The sequence below is a fragment of the Solanum pennellii genome, chromosome 1, assembly GCF_001406875.1.
Source record: "Solanum pennellii chromosome 1, SPENNV200".
Classification (NCBI taxonomy): Eukaryota; Viridiplantae; Streptophyta; class Magnoliopsida; order Solanales; family Solanaceae; genus Solanum; species Solanum pennellii.
This window is the reverse complement of record NC_028637.1, coordinates 33,409,885-33,425,836: the sequence shown is the minus strand read 5'-3', so window position 1 is coordinate 33,425,836 and position 15,952 is coordinate 33,409,885. Positions and strand designations below refer to the sequence as shown.

The following is a 15,952-nucleotide window of genomic DNA, read 5'->3' as shown; positions in this document are numbered from 1 at the left end:
ACGATTAATTACATGATTGAACCTTATCAAATTGAAATAAATATATGAAAGTGCAAGAGGGGGACGAATTGTTGATTTTTCGTTAGTTCTGTTGTGAGTTGTTGATTAAAGGTAAGGCTTCAGTTGACTATAGTTATTTGATCAATAAAACATAGCAGAAACTGCGGAAAGCAAACTTGACAAAGATGTTTTATACTGCTTCGGAACCGAAGTGAATCTTACGTACAGTCCCCTTGGGTTTCAAGAGTGTTCTCTTCAGGCTTTACAAACTTCTTGATATGAGTACATGATTTAAGGTAGTTCCAAGAACAGCACTCAGTTTTCTTTTCTCTCTTTGTTACAAAACCTTACCAACAATATTTTGTCTCTTCTCTCTTTTTTGTTTACACAGTAAGAATACAATGTTTATTTAAAGTAGAGTAAGGAGTAGTGATATTATTCAGACTTGTTCTGCAATTTTTGTTCTTGCAGTATGATGTCCTTCTATAAAGTCTAGATTTGAATTTGTTCTTAGAGGAGATGACAACCCAAGAGATTTGATCTTTTGAAATAAGGAAAGGAATCCTTATTTTACAAGAATAAATATTAAGGCTCATCCATGATTCGACAACCTTAATTATTTTCAGATAGCCACTGTGATCACTTATCCTGTGTAGCCGTTGAGGATTACTTTCGTTCTTGCGTGATTCCTTCTTGCATCTTTCTTGAATTATATGTGGTCAATTAAAGATTTCTTCCTTTCTTGTGTTATTTCTTCTTGTAGTTTTCTCAGAGTATGTGTTGTTGTTGGGGATCCCTTACTTGGTTAATTATAATTATTGCGGATTTGATTGAGATCTTTAACATTTTCTAAATTGTTTGACAGTTGTTTGATATCTTCCTCTGAATTGCAAATCATCCCTGATTTGTGCAATTTAGACTTTGGCTCCTTGAATGGTGATTCTTACATGAGAATCTTTTCTGACATGATCCTTTCCTTTTTGGTGAGTTGAGTAGTCCTAAGAAGGCAACTGATTATTATTGTAACACCCCATATCTATAACAGACCAAAAATGGAGATTTTCAGAAGTTGCAGGTGTTACCGATGGAGCCAACTACAGACCGTCAGTCGTTTTACGGTCCGTCAGACGACCCCATCAACGGACCAGTCAACTCCCTGTTTTCAGTCGCGAATGAAGATCGGCCAGTATGAACTTTCAGTCGACTTACTGTCTATCATTCGGTTCCATCGATTGACCAGTCAACTCACAGTTCTTAGTTGCAAATGACGGTCAACTAGTATGGACCGTCAATCAACTTACGCTCTATCAGTCGACTCCGTTGATTAACCAGCTAAATTTCAGTTCTCAGTCACGGCCGATGGTCAACTCATACGGACCATCAGTTGGCTTATGGTCTGTTAGTCGACTCCATCGATGGGCTAATAAACTTCCGTTCTCAGCCAGAAACGATGATCGACCAGTACGGACCGTAAGTCAAGTTACCGTCTGTCAGTTCACTCCATCGATTCTCTATCTGACTTTGAGTTCTCAGTCACAAACGACGGTTGACCAGTATGGACTGTCTGTTGACTTACTGTACATCAATTGACTCCGTCAAAGATTCCAACAGCTCTTAAGTCAGGGGTCTTTTGGTCTTTTCCTTATTCGTTTTGACCCTAAGCTACGTAGTTTAGACCCTAAATCATAAGGTTTTAGTCAATTTAAGCCTAGAAACATCACTAGAACTTACCCAAGTCAAAATCATTAATCAAAACTTAGAAATTAGAAGCAAGAGAGGAGAAAAAGGTCAACAACCCTAGTTCAAGAACACAGAAAGTTTCCATCAATTCCAGCCTCAAAACAGAATGATTTCTCCGTGGAAAGCAGCACTTGGTATGTGTCATTTAACAAGTGGGTTCCTTTCACCCGTTAGATCCCTATATATTACTCAGATTCTTGATTCCCTTATCATGATTAGACCTAAAGTTTCTACAACTTCATAATATTATCATGAGTTAGTTATATGTTCCAAATCAGATTACCATGTTATTACTCAGTTCATTGCATAAATTTTAGAACCCTAGTTATGTATATCTTTAGTTCTTAATTACACATGTAGGTCAGATATATCAATGACTTCAGATATACATGCCTCAGCTAAAAATGCATCATTATCAGATTGATTGTTGCATTCTTAGTTGCATGTTCATCTTGAGATATCCATTATTTACAAAAAAATAAGTCATAATCAGTCAACCACTAAATTCATTCGGAGTCGCATAATATCGAGTTGGACTAGGGTTTAGCATACCCAAATAGTCCAAAAATTACTAAACAAGTAGGTTGTAAGTCCCCTATGTGAGCATCGGTTTAGTGATTACGCCATCATGCCTTTATACCTCTTGACGGGTATGTTGGGTCTCTCGATGGGGCGTATACGTCGCACTCCACATTTAGCTCATGTGGTTTCATCATTGGTTATTAGTATCTCCCACAGTTCAGTCAGACTCTATTACATTGACCATATTAACTGTTCAGTTAGTATACAACCTCAGTATGTTATAAATTTTGTCATTGCATCAAGTTAGCTCAGCATTCAATATATCATGTTCAGAATAATATACTTGGTTTTTTGCTTTTTCAGTTATGTATTATTTTACCGTTACTCTACCTTACATGCTCAATACCTTTCAAGTACAGACGCATACGTGTGCTAAATCTTCTCGTGATGTAGTTTAAGGTTCTCAAAATCCAGATCATGCTTACATCGGTTCCCTATCTCCAGTTCAACAGAATCGGTAGTGATTCCTCATTCTCCGAGGACAACAATCATGAGTTTCAGTATTTTAGTCCTTTAGTTTCAGTTTTGCTAGATTTAGCTATGGTCTGTCCCAACAATTCTAGTCAGTCAGAGACTATTTTAAGACATACTCCCTCTGTGTCTATTTAGTTGTCCACTTTAGAAGTGGCACACATATTAAGACACCTATTATTATCATAGGTTAGTTACAATTTTAATCTTTAACATAAAAGATTATGCAACTCCCCAAGTATAATAAATGTATTCCAAAAAGCATGCATTACAACTAAGTAGTACTAGGAATTTTCTAGAATTAAATAAGAGCATATTAGGAAAAAATATATTGTCCTTTCTTGATTTGTTAAAATGGACAAGTAAATAGGGAAATATATTAAAGGAAATATGGATAAGCAAATAGAGACAGAGGGAGTAGTTAGTTTCAGCTTGGTATTAAGTTAATATCTTTTTTGCATTAAACTCATCAATTTTCATATATCTTAGTTATAGTATATGGGTATTCCCCATCTTTTAATTTTATTTATGATTTATTTTTCACATTAGTTTATTATATTTAGTATGCTCATGATCATGCCAACTATTTTCTTGGGACCACTTGTGATCCTAAGTCTCGTGTACGCATCTCGGGGGTAGCTCGGGGCGTGACAAGCTTGGTTTTAGAGCACTAGGATTAAGTGTCTAGGATATTTAAAAAATTGCACCAAGTAGAGTACTTTTCATGGGTGAAGTACACCACATCTAATGAGAGGGAGACTATGAAGTGTTTTAGGAAACACTTCACTTTCTTATTACTTTTATCGTGCGTAAGGTATGATCTAATTCCATTCTAACTCGACATTCTACGTTTCAAATCATGCCTCTTTGTAGAGCTAACGCCAGAAATGCGAATGCAAGGAATGCAAACAAAGCTCCTCCAGTCCCATATTAGGAAGTCTCCAATGTTGAATTCAGTAGTGCCAATCAGATGTTGGCTCAGAGAGTCGCCAACAAGAACAATCAGCGGGTTCAAGATTATGTGAAAGCAAATGGTCGATCAATAACACTAGGGTCTGCGATTTTGTTAGGATGAATCCGCCTGAATTCTTAGGATCGCAGACTAGTAAGGATCCCCAGAATTTCTTAGACGAGATCAAGAATATCTTTAAGGTGATACAGGTCACTAGGAATGATCGGGTTGAGTTGGCATCATACCAGCTAAAAGATGGTGTTCATATCTGGTACACTTAGTGGAAGGAAAATAGGGGTATAGATGCAGTTCGTATTACTTGGGATTGCTTTAGTGAGACCTTTTTTGATAGGTTTTCTGATAGAGTTGAGAGAAGCAAAGGCCTAGGAATTCATGAACTTAATGCAGGGTAACATAACTGTCAAGAGAATGGGCTCAAGTTTAACCAACTCTCAAGCTATAATCCTCACATAGTTGTTGAATCCAGGGCTAAGATGAATCATTTCTTCTATGGATGTCAGATTTGGTCAAAACAGAGTGCAGAAATGCTATGTTACTGGATACATGAACATCTCTAGGCCTATGACTCATGCTCAGTAGATTGAGGCTGATAAGTTTAGGCAACATGCCAAGGATAATAAGAAGTCTAGGACTGGGAACTATGACTACTCTCAGTAATAATCGAGTGGTGGAAATCGCTGATAATTTCAGCAAAAGTCTTCGACCCCAGCTCCTTCGTCAACTAGTGTTCCACCCCCTAAGAACAAGTATAATCAAAAGGTTAGTGCACCAATATCTAAGTCTTAGGAAAGTGTTTTAGGCACCTGTATTTAACCCACTTGTCGTAAGTGTGGTAAGAACCATCCGAGCGAGTGTCCCGCAAGAATGGAAGTACGCTTTGGATGTGGTCAGTTTGGTCATATGCTGAGAGGTTTTCCTTCGAGACAGTGTCAAGGAGGTAGTAATAGTGGAGCTCAGTCTACAACATTAGTAGCACTGGCATGTTGCCCAACTTAACAGGGCAACTCATCTGGTACAGGTGGCGGTCAGTGCCATAATAGGTTATATGCTCTTCATGCTCGCCAGGATCAGAAAGGTTCTCCTGATGTAGTCACTGGTAAGTTACGATTCTTTGACCTTGATATTTATGCTTTGTTAGATCCAGGGGCTACTCTCTCCTTTGTAACTCCTTACGTAGCTGTCCAATTCAGTGTTAGTCAAGAAACTCTCTCAAAACTTTTCTCAGTCTGTATTCCAATTGGTGACCCTGTCATAGCTAGACGGGTATACAGAAAAAATGCCCTGTCACAATATATCAAAAGTCACCTCAGCAGATCTTGTAGAGTTAGAAATGGTAGACTTTGATATCATTCTAGGCATGGATTGTATACGATCATGTTAAGCCTCAATCATTGTAGAACTAGGATTGTTCGTCTTCACTTTCCAAACGAACCCATCTTAGAATTGAAGGTTAGTAGCTTAGCACCTATGGGTCGATTCATTTCTTATCTTAAGGCTAGAAAGATGATCTCAAAAGGTTATATTTATCATCTAGTTCGGGTTAAGGATTCTAGCTCTGAAACCCTAAATCTTGAGTCAGTTCTAGTAGTCAGTGAATTTCCAGAAGTGTTACCAGAAGATCTTCCCGGAGTTCCTCCCGTAAGGGAAATTGAATTAGGAATAGATCTGCTTCTAGATACCCAACCTATTTATATTCCTCCTTACAAAATGGCTCCAGCAGAGCTTAAGGAATTGAAATATAAGTTTAAAGACCTTCTAGATAAGGGTTTCATAAGACCTAATATTTCATCATGGGGTGCACCAACGTTGTTCGTAAAGAAGAAACATGGTTCTCTTATAATGTGCATTGACCATAGACAGTTGAACTAGGTCATAATAAAGAAAATGTGTCCCATTCCTACGATTGATTACCTGTTGACCAACTTCAGGCTGCTAGTCATTTCTCGAATATAGACCTCAGATTGGGTTATCAAATGCTCAAGTCAAAGATAGAGACATTCCAAAAAGAGCATTCAGAACTCGGTATGGTCATTATGAATTTGTAGTTATGTCATTTGGACTAACTAATGCTCAAGTAGCTTTCATGGATTTGACAAACAGAGTGTCAGTACTTGGACTTGTTCGTTATCATCATTATTGTTATATTCTCATTTACTTTAGGAATGAGGAAGAACATGCGAGTCATTTGAGAGTTGTTTTGTAGACTCTCGAAGACTTCAAATTATTCCCTAAGTTCAGCAAATGTGTGTTCTGGTTGCAATCTGTTTCTTTCCTTGGTCACATTGTATCTAGAAAGGGGATCTGAGTGGATTCAGAAAATATAGAAGTAGTAAAACAATGACCTAGACCTACCTCTTCTATAGAAATCTGAAGTTTTTTAGGTCTAGCGGGTTAATACAAAAGGTTCGTGAAAGGATTTTCATCCATAGCCTCACCATTGACTAGGTATACCCAAAAGATGGTCAAGTTTCAGTGGTCAGATGATTGTGAGAAAAGCTTTACAGAATTGAAAACTAGATTGACTAGAACTCCTTTTTTGACTCTACCAGAGGGTTTAGATGATTATTTGATCTATTGAGATGCATCAAGTGTTGGCCTAGGTTGTGTATTAATGCAGCGAGAAAAGGTTATAGCTTATGCTTCTAAAAAGCTTAAGGTGTATGGGAAGAACTATCCAACTCTTTACCTTGAGCTTGCAGGAGTGGTGTTTGAACTCAAGATTGGAGACACTACTTGTATGGTGTTCATGTAGATGCATTCACTAACCATAAGAGGCTTCAATATGTGTTCACCCAGAAAAAGTTAAATCTTTTCCAGAGGAAGATGGCTTGGGTTCCTTATGAATTATGGTAATAGTGTGCATTATCATCCTTGTAAGGCGAATGTAGTAGAAGATTCTCTTAGTGGATTATTTATGGCTATTGTAGCCCATGTTGAGAAAGAAAGGAAGGAAGTAGTGAAGGATGTTCATAGGTTTGCTCGAATGGGAGTTCTCTTTATTAGCATATCAAACACTCGTGTAACAGTTGAGAATAAGGAAGAATCTTCTTTGTAGTGGAGGTTAAAGAAAAGCAAGACAGGGATCCAATCTTGCTTGAACTTAAGGGTGAAGTTCATAATCAGAAAGTTGAGGTTTTCTCCCAAGGGGAAGATAGTGTACTTCGCTACCAGGGTAGATTGTGTGTTCCTGATGTGGGTGAGTTGAGACAACATATTCTTGATAAATCCCATAACTCCACACATTCTATTCATCTGGGTGCAACAAAGATGTACCGCTAACTGCGGGAAGTCTACTGGTAGAATGGTATGAAAAGGGATATAGCAGATTTTGTGAGTAAGTGCCCATATTGCAAGAAAGTTAACGTAGAACATAACAAACCAGGGGGTATGACTCAAGAGGTCAACATTCCTACTTGGAAGTGGTAAGTGATCATTATGGATTTCATCACAGGGTTACCTCGTACTCGATGACAACATGACTTCACTTGGGTGATAGTTGATAAGATGACTAAATATTCTAGCTTTTTTGCGGTTAAGACTACAAATTTAGCGGAGGACTATGCAAGGATTTACATTAATGAAATTGTGAGGTTGCATGGGGTTCCCTTGTCTATCATCTCAGATAGAGGTCCTCTGTTTACTCTAATTATTTTAAGACTTTTCATAAAGGTCTTGGTACTAAGGTTAACCTTAGCACATCATTTCATTTGTAGATAGATGAACAAGCAAAGCGTACCATTCATACCCTAGAGGATATGTTGAGAGATTGTGTGATTGATTTCAAGGGTAGTTGGGATGATCACATTTCTCTTATTGAGTTCGCCTACAACAATAGCTACCATTCCAGCATTCAAATGGCCCTTATGAGGCACTATATGGGTGTACATGTAGATCTCCGTTTGGTTGGTTAAAAGTAGGTGAAGCAGCTTTGATAGGACCATATTCAGTCCTTTATGCTATGGAGAAAGTGTAACTCATTAGACATAGACTTAAGACAACCCAAAGTCGTCAGAAATTTTATACACATGTAAGGAGAAGGGAACTAGAGTTCCAAGTTGTTGACTGGGTTTCTTTAAACTTTCACCTATGAAGGGGGTGATGAGGTTTGGAAAGAAAGGGGAGCTCAGTCCTAGATATGTAGCCCCTTACAAGATCTTAAAAAGGGTTGCCAAAGTGGCATATGAGTTAGATTGCAAGAAAAACTAGCAGCAGTGCATCCAGTCTTCCACATCTCACTTTTGAAGAAGTCTCTGGGTGATCCAGCCTTCGTGTGCCATTAGAGAGTGTGGCTATTAAAGATAGTCTATGAGGATGTACATGTTCAGATCCTTGACTGTTAGAAGGTTGAGAAACAAAGAAGTCGCTTCACTCAAGGTTTTGTGGAGGAGTTAGTCTATAGAGGGAGCTGCTTGGGAAGCAGAAGCAGCCATGACAGCCAAGTATCCTCACCTCTTTCCTTCCGATTCCACTCAAGCTTGAGGTAATAGTTCCTCTTGAGTTTTTCAATCATTCATGCGTTAATTCAGTCGTAGAATCATGTTCCCTCAGTTTGTACTTGCATTTTCAGTATATTTGCATGTTCTTGGAACTCAGGTCAATCAGAATTTCAGTTCTTAGTGTTTAGTGGTAGGTATTGCAATCCTCTCCCTCCCTTTCAGCTAATTTTGTTTTCATTATAGGATGAATAGTCCCAAGGGGAGATGATGTAACACCCCGTTTCCAACACACAACCAAAATATAGATTTTCAGAAGATGCTGGTGATAGCGTCGGAGCCAACTATGGATCGTCAGTCGACTTAAGGTCCATTTGTAACTCCATCGATGGGACATACAACTCCTAGTTCTTAGTCGTGAATGACAGTCGACTAGTACATAGCATCAGTCGACTTACAGTCTGTTAGTCAACTCCATCGATTGACCAATCAACTCTCAGTTTTCAGTCGTGAATGACGATCGATCAGTACAGACTGTTAGCCCACTTACGATTTGTCAGCCGACTCCATAAATTGACAAGCTAACATCCAGTTCTCAGTTGCGAATGACAGTGGACTAGTACGGACCGTCAGTTGAGTTACGGTCCATAAGTCGACTCTGTCAATGGGCCCATCAACTTTGAGTTCTCAGTCACAAACGACGGTCGACCAGTATGAATCGTCAGTCAACTTACGGTGCATCAGTTGACTATATCGATGCACCATCTAACTTTGAGATCTCATCCACAATTAATGGTCGACAAGTACGGACCGTCAGTCGACTCCATTAGTGATTCTGACAGCTTTTACGTAAGGGGTCTTTTATTCTTTTCCTTGTTCATTTGGCCCATAAGCTACGTTGTTTAGGCCCTAAATCATGAGGTTTTAGTCAATTTAAACCTAGAAACATAACTAGAAATTTCCCATGTGAAAATCATTTATCAGAACTTGGAAACTGAGAAGCAAGAGAGGAGGAAAAGGTCAACAACAATAGTTCAAGAACGCTGAAAGTTTCAATCAACTCCAGCCCCAAAATTGAAGATTTTTTCCGTGGAATTCATCAACGGATATGTGGGGTTTCACTAGTGGGTTCCTTTCACCCATTAGATCCCTAGATATCAGTCAGATTCTTGATTCCCTTATAATGATTAGACCTAGGGTTTCTATAACTTCATTAGATTATCATGAATTAGTTAGTTATATGTTCCAAATCAGATTACCATGTTATTACAAAGTTTATTGTATAAATTTCGGAACCCTAGATATGTATTTCTTTAGTTCTTAAATTACACATGCTAGGTCAGATATTTCAATTACTTCAGATATACATGCCTTAGTTATTAATGCATCATAATCAAATTAATTATTGCACTCTCTGTTGCATGTTTAGTTTGAGCTATTCAATATTTACGAAAACTTCGTCATAATCATTTAACCACTAAATTCATTGGGAGTAGCATAATACCGAGTTGAACTAGGGTTTAGTGTAGCCAAATAGTCCCAGAACTACTAGCCAAGTAAGTTGTAAGTCCGCTTTGTGGGTATCAATTTAGTAATCACAACAGTATGTTTTTATATCTCTAGCAGGGTATATTGGATCCTCTCGATGGGATGTCTACATCGGACTCCATATATAGCTCATGTGGTTTTATTATCAATTAATAATAGCCCTTTCACTTCAGTCATATTTATTGCATTGGCCATATTTACAGTTCAGTTAGTATTCAGCCTGAGCATGTTATAAATTTTTTCATTGCTTCCAATTAGCTCATCATTCAGTATATCATGTGAAGAATAATATACTTGCTTTTTTGCTTGTTCGATGATGTATTATTTAAGTTTTACTCTATGCTACATGCTTAGTACCTTTCATTTACTGACACACACATGCGCTAAATCTTTTCGTGATATAGGTTCAGGTTCTGAGCATCAACATCACACTTAGATCGGTTCCAGATCTCCAATTCAGCAGAATCAGTAGTGAGTCCTTATTCTCCTAGGATAACAATAATGTGTTCCTTTTCAGTATTTTAGTCCTTTAGTTTCAGTTTTGCTAGACTTAGATGGAGTCTGTCCTAACATTTCTAATCAGTTAGAGGCTATTTTCAAACATAGTGAGTTTCAGCTTGATATTGAGTTAATATCTCGTTTTATTGATCTCATTTGTCTTCATTTTACTTAGTTATAATATATGGGTATTCCCCATATTTTCATTTTACTTATGATTTAGCTTCCTCATCAGTTTATTATATTTAGTATGCTGATGATCATGCAAGGTGGGTTAGCTTGGGATCACTTGTGGTCCTAGGTCCCGTGTGCGCATCTCGGGGGTAGCTTGAGGGGTGACAATTATAAAAACTATACAATAACAATCTCCCCCTTATTGATGATGAGACAATATAGTAGAGGTACTTTCATTTTTTTGTAGTCAACTCTGCGATGTCAGGATTGTGGTTAGCTCCCCATGAATAGAGCGGTCGACTAAGTTTGTAGGTAGCTTCCCCTGAGTAGCAGCTTTGTAGTATATGGAATTGTGTAGGAATACTTGAGCCATCTTACTGAGCATTGTGTTTCATAGATAAAATATAGCATAAAAGAAGCCCCAGGTAGAAAAAACATAAAATAGATCATAAGCAACTAACTAATCAGAGATTAGTAATAGTTATTCTATCAGGCTATAGCGCAGTGCATCAAATATAACAAACAAAACAAACCCGGTTCATAAGACATAGAGATAAACTCTCATCCTTTGGCATCAGCAAAAAGGAAACAACATAGAGTACCAGGAAAAAACTAAAAAATGAAAAGCTAAGTCTTAACAAGGGTAGCACGACCCAATAAACACAGCCAAGAGGAGAGGCAGAAGAATAAAGGGTAATACAATATTCAAGGAAAAAAATATGGAAAGAAGAGTAAACAATTAATGCAAGAAATAATTTAGGCAAAGAAAGGGATTTTTCTACAATATTAAGAGATTTTCGAAGGAAACAAAATTGTTCTTCAAAAAGTGGTTTAGTAAAAATATCAGCCAGTTGAAAATTAGTACCTATGAAAGAGATTTCAATATTACCATTTAAAACAGGATCTTGGATGATATGATATTTTATGTCAATATGCTTAGCCCGAGAATGATGTGAAGAATTTTTAGATACAAATAGCACTGTTGTTATCGCACATAACTTTAAGAGGTTTAAAAAAGAGATCATAATCACTCAATTGATGAACTATCCATAAAATTTGAGTACAACATTGACCAATAGCAATATACTCTTCTTTAGTATTAGAAAGAGAAACAAAGCCCTATTTTTTGTTGTTCCATGAAATGAAAGATTTCCCCAAAACTTGGCATGATTCACTGGTACTTTATCTGTCATATTTATCACCTGCATAGTCAGCATCAGAAAAACCCTCAAGATTTTTTTTCTTTTGGGTACCATAATCCGAAGGAGCAAGTCCCTACTAAATACCGAGTAATGCGGTTTATAGCAGTAAGACGATATTCTTTGGGAGATGACTGAAATCTTACATTTACAAACACTGAAAATAATGTTTGGTCGACTAGCAATAAGATACAGTAGTGAGGCGATCATACCTCTGTATTTTGTTTCGTTGACGTTCTTACCTTCTTCATCCTTGTTAAGGGAGAAATTCGAATCATTGGATTTCCTAATGATTTTGAGTTTTCCATAATGATTTTTAATAAGTTCCTTACAGTAGTTAGTTAGATTGATTAATATGCCCTTCTCTGATTGATGAATTTGAAGCCCGGGAGAAAATGTTAACTCACCCATCATACCCATTTCAAATTAACTTTGCATAAGCTCAGAAAATTCCTTGCGCAACGAATTATTAGTACTTTCAAAAATAATGTCATCAACATAAATTTGTATATAAGATTCCAGACGAAGACCGGTTAATAAAAACTGTAGTATCAATTTTTCCTCTAGAAAAACCACGATTTATCAGAAAATTGCTGAGACGATCATACCATGCACGAGGTGCCTGTTTATGAATGTAAAGCTCTTTTGAAAGTTTCAAAACATGATAACGAAATTTAGAATTTTCAAAGCCGCGAGGATGCTTTACAAAGACTTCTTCTTCGATAAAACCGTTTCAGAACGCGCTTTTTACATTCATTTAAAATAACTTAAAACCATTATAAGCAGCAAATTCCAAAAGTAAGCAAATAGATTCTAATTTTGCAACATGATGGAATATTTCATCATAGTCACTCCTTCCTATTGGGAGTATCCTTAAGCCACTAGTGTAGCTTTGTTTAAAATTACTTCTCCAGATTCGTTACGTTTGTTCCATTAGAGCCATTTTGTTCCAAGATAAACTTTTTTTGAGGTTTGGGTACCAAGGTCCATACCTGATTTTTATAAAATTGTTCTAGTTTTTCTTTCATTACTTAAACCCAGTGTTCATATGCAAGAGCATCATTCAGTTTTTTTTGGTTCAATTGAGAGATAGGCAACTTGTGTCTCATTTCTTCTTGATCCTCTAGTTTTCATGCGTTCACTTGGATGTCCAATAATGAATTTGTTTGGATAGTTTTGTTCGCTTCGTCATTCATTTGGAACTGTCTCAACAGTAGGATTAGCAGGCTGTTTCTCAGTAATCGATTCTTTTGCATTGTTTGTTTCCTTTTGAGTTGATATAGATAGTTGACTATCTTCATCATCATTGTTAATTCTAAAATTAACAGATTTATTAGTATCATAAAAAACAACATGAATGGATTCTTCATGTAAGCTAAGCTTCTATTGAATACTCTATAAGATCTACTAGAGTTAGAGTAATCAAGAAAAATAACTTCATCACTGCGAGCATCAAACTTACCGATGTTGTCTTTACCATAATTGTGGACAAAACATTTGCATCCGAAGGGATGAAAATATCCGATGTTAGGTTTTTACCATTTCATAGTTCATGTGGTGTTTTCTTGAGAATAGGTTTAGTTAAACATCGATTTAGTACATGACAAACGTGCTTATATCTTCTGACCAGAATTTGTGTGGCAGGGATGCTCAATGATCATTGTTCTTGCCATGTCTTGTAACGTTCTTTTTTTCATTCTACTATTTCATTTTTTTTGCGGTGACTGGGGTGATGATAAGTTGTGTGTATATCCATTTTCATTGCAAAAATTCTCAAATAGTTTGTTCTCAAATTCACCTCCATGATCACTTCTTATAGATGAAATATAATACCCTTTGTCTCGCTGAATGTTTTCACTGAAGAACTCAAATATTTTTAAAGTATCGTCTTTATTGACAAAAACATAACCCAAGTAAAACGAGTGTAATAATCTAAAATTACGAATGCATACCTTTTTTCCTACGATGCTTGCTGTTCTCGTGGGTCCAAACAGGTCCATGTGTAGTAACTGTAGGGGTTTATTTGTAGAAACAATATCTTTATAAGAAAAAAGAGTTTCGAGTTTGCTTATCCATTTGACATGCATCACATATATGATCCTTTGAGCAGTCCAGTTTAGGCAGTCCAATAACAAGTTCATTTTTGGCTAATTTTTCAATTAGACGCATATGTTTGACAAAGTTTCTTATGCCAAATCCATGTATCATCTGTCATCGATACAAGGAATATGTGTTCTCCGTTGTTCTTCAAAGAATCGAGGATGTACACATTCTATTCTTTTCTTTCATGTAGTAGATTGTTTCCAGAATGATCCTCAATTAAACATTTATTCTTTTGAAAGCAGACTTCAAGATTTGAGACACATAGTTGACTGATGCTTAATAGATTATACTTAAGCCCTGCAACGATGTATACATTTGTAATATCACAGGCATCTTTTAACGTGATTGTCTCATACAAATTACCATTCCTTTAGAGTTGTCAACAAAATGGATTCTGCCTCGTTTATACTCAACAATAGATTTAAATAAATTTTTGTTTCCTGTCATGTGATTCGAACATCCTCTATCCAACTACCATTTTGCTTTTGTTTTCCTGTGGAGTTCCTGCAAAACAAAATAATTATCTTCTTTAAGGTACCCAAATCTTTTTGGGTACTTTGAGGTTAGAGCTATCTGAATTTTTAGGTCTCCAGATCCATTTAGATGAATCATAATTTCGGAATCTGCGATTGTAAGATAAATGTCCTGACTTTCCACAGTAATTGTAATATTTGGGAATATCTTCGTCACAGATGGAATTGCTGATGTTGGGTTTTGGTTCAGTCGAATTTTAGGACTGATTGAAGCAACATAATTTCCATCTGAAGATTTTTTACTGCTAGATCTTTTTGAGAAAGTCTTTGATCTGTTTTGTGAGTTACCAAAATTAGTTTTTACTTCATAAATTTCATCATGTAGAAGATATTTTTCTACTTCACTGTCTTCCAATTTAATTTCCAAATTCCTTTTTATCATTTTGAATATTTTGAAAATCAATTAAAATTCTTTTTTGATCAGCCACAACATGATGTAGCAGATTTCTCAAATTATTACAGTTGTTAGATACCTCTTTGCTTGACTCTCCGACTGCTATGAAGCATATGTTTCCAATTTCTTCATGTCCATTTTCAAAGTTTTGCTCATCGCTCCAGCTACTTAGTGCTTTATTTTTATGGTTTCCTCTGGAATGATTTTTCTTTGCTTCTGGAAAGTCTCTAGCTATATGTCCATATTGTCCACATTCAGAGCATTTTCCATCGTTTCTTGATTGATCAGCAATGTACTTACCTTTCCCAAAATTCTTCCTCTTCTATTGTTTCTTGACCTTCTAAAGGATTCCATGACTAATTTGGTGATTAGAGAAATTTCCTCTTCTACTACTTCATCTTCTCCTTTGTCTTCTTGTTCTGCTTTAAAGGCCACCGTCTTCTTCTTGTTGTCTTCTTTGTTTTTCTTGCTCAGATGAGTTTTCTCATAACCGGTTAGATCTCCTCTTACTTCAACGTAGGTTAGGTTGTTCAGATCATGCTTTCTATATCAACAACCTTTGCGTACCATTGAGGTGGTAAGCTTCGAATAACTCTTTGTATGTGCTCTATTTGATTATAGGTTTTTCCTAAGGCTTTGAGTTCCCCAATGATCTTACCTAGTCGAGCAAACATTCCTTCAATGGTCTCTCCTTCCTTCATTTGAAATAGTTCGTACTCATATACTAGTAGACTGATAACTGTTTCTTTGACGTTGTCAGTTCCTTCGTAAGTAACCTCCATCTTATCCCACATTTCTTTGGGAGTGTCACAACATGAGATCTTCTCATTTTCCTCTACAATTCTAGCATTGTATAAAACATTTTTTTGCTTTGGAGTTTATTTGATTAACTTCCATCTATTCATTTGTATAGTTTTCATAGCTAGGTACTCGAGAGGATTAACTTCCGTCAGAATCTTTTGAGGTTGAGATAGGAATATCACAAAGTTTGATGACTCTACAAACCTTCATATCATAGGATTTTATGAATGTTTCATTATTACTTTCCAATGTGAAGAGTGTTGTCCATTGAAGTATGAAGGTCTTGTTTGAGAGGTCCCCTCTTCAAATAGTGTGCCCATGATTTATTGTGTCGTGATCTTTTCCTCACATTTTTTAGACAAATTTGGTGAGATCTTGCTCTTATACCAATTGAAAGTGTAAGAGGGGGGTGAATTGCTGATTTTTTTGTCAGTTTCTGTTGTAACTAGTTGACTGAAGGTAAGACTGAGTCAACTATTGTTAATTGATCAATAAAACATAAC

The 15,952-nt window shown here is 36.6% G+C and overlaps 1 long non-coding RNA gene across 1 annotated transcript in view; it reads left to right on the top strand.

Annotated features, from left to right (window-relative positions):
• LOC107030374 overlaps positions 1 to 15,952 on the top strand; it is a 33,018-nt gene that overhangs the window by 11,648 nt on the left and 5,418 nt on the right. Inside the window, exon 2 of the long non-coding RNA XR_001458098.2 lies at positions 10,152 to 10,218. This is a non-coding gene — a long non-coding RNA (uncharacterized LOC107030374). The remainder of the gene's footprint in view (positions 1 to 10,151; positions 10,219 to 15,952) is intronic.